The following is a 1,615-nucleotide window of genomic DNA, read 5'->3' as shown; positions in this document are numbered from 1 at the left end:
AATGCTTGTTCAGATGGGGTAAACTCTACATAAGAGTCTCTGAATACATCACTTCTATATTCACTGAGCCATGCCTCAGCGTCTCACTTCATAAAATTTACCTGCCTCCTCTTGTGCTCTCCCAGCATTGATGGGAGTGAGACAGAAAGACAGAGACGGGGGAGGGAATGGAAGGGGAAGGGGAGGGGAGGGGAGGGGAAGGGAAGGGGAGGGGAAGGGAGGGGAAGGGGAGGGGAGGGAAAATATTTCTGGTGATTGTCTTACTTAGCATAGGCCTTTTCCAGAAGAGCTCCCCAGAACAAGTGTTTGTCGGTGGAAGAGACAAACACCAGCTGGCCAGCTGCATTCACAGGGAGTCGGTCATCTATCACCACAGGCACCCACTTCCCAAAGTGCCAGAACTGGAAGGAGAAAGTACCCACCGGTGAGAGAAGATTGCTGTGGAAGATGGTCAGCCCAGGAGGCAAAGATATGACTCTTCCAAGAACCCTCTTTCCTATGGCTTCCTCCAGGCTGGGGCACCAGGAGGTTACTCACCCAGAACTGGAAAATGCCAGCATACTTCTCAGTGAAATTCTGATTCAGGGGAACAACACGGCTCAGGATGTCCTGGTGCAAAGTCAGGGCTTGCAAAGCGGCCAAGAACCAGCAATCACCTAAGCCAGAGAGCGCATAGCGTCTGCATGGGTGTACTTCCTACGTTCTGCAAGTGTCTGCGTGAATCTATTGAAGACATTACATGCAAGAAATGCCTAGTCCCAGCTGCTTTCCTCTCTGGGCTTGTAGCCCCGTTTAGCAGAAGGGAAAGAAAAACTGAGGAGGAAGACAGTGAGTGAGCAGAAGGAGGGGAGGAGCATTGGCTGGGATCTCAACTTGACACCAAGAATTAAGCCATATTCCTGGACCAGCTTTCAGCTTCCTGAATGCCACATCCTCAGGAACTTGGACCCAAACACAACCAAACTTTTCTTAAAGTCCTGCCTTCAAGTTTGGCGGGGGCTGGATTGCCTTTTAAAGGAATTGTCAAAGCACTTTAGAAAGTAACTGATCTATGCTCTTCTGGGGAAGCCTCAACGCTTCTGGGCTCCATGATCCCTGTCTATGGAACAAGTGTCTCTACATTTGTGCCTCCCCTTTGTGGCCGAGGGTTTTTTCTATTCCCCTAAAAAGGAAGTCGGGATGAGGATAGGCGTGCTTGGACTCTAGCTGGGGCATCTAGTGACTGGTGTGCCCAAAAGGACTCATTATGGGGACTAGAGCACAGTGAGCACATTCCCCCAAGACAAAACTTAGACCTGTAAACTGGTAATGAGGATTATCCTTGGGCAAGTTTTGGCATTCCCATACATCCTCAGAGGACCAGTTGTTACCATTTTCCCGGCAAAGGACACAGACTACAAGGTGGAGTTCAGGGTGGCCATTTCCCCCATTGGGAATCTCTCAGTTCCCCTCTTCCCCACCCCGCTCAGCCTTAGCAGCTGCCAGGCCTGTGTGTCCAGGGGCTGTACAGACTTACCTACCACTCCCTGGCACAGGTCCAGTCTTTTGGCATTGGCAGAATAGAACTGGGGATTGCTGTGTAGCTCCTGTGGAGGACAGACGGAATTGCCCTTTT

General features: G+C 50.8%; 1 long non-coding RNA gene across 1 annotated transcript; it reads right to left on the bottom strand.

Moving 5' to 3' along the window:
• Nucleotides 1-269: 269 nt before the first annotated feature.
• Nucleotides 270-1,592, bottom strand: LOC115939143 (uncharacterized). The gene is made up of 3 exons (XR_004074060.2): nt 1,517-1,592; nt 538-656; nt 270-401 (listed from the first exon to the last, which is right to left on the bottom strand). It is a non-coding gene; the product is annotated as an uncharacterized LOC115939143 (long non-coding RNA).
• Between the last annotated feature and the right edge of the window lie 23 nt (nt 1,593-1,615).

This window comes from Leptonychotes weddellii, unplaced genomic scaffold (assembly GCF_054177405.1).
Source record: "Leptonychotes weddellii isolate Sample4059 unplaced genomic scaffold, ASM5417740v2 HiC_scaffold_29324, whole genome shotgun sequence".
Lineage (NCBI taxonomy): Eukaryota > Metazoa > Chordata > Mammalia > Carnivora > Phocidae > Leptonychotes > Leptonychotes weddellii.
Note: the sequence above shows the minus strand (reverse complement) of the source record. Positions and strands in the feature narration are given on the sequence as shown.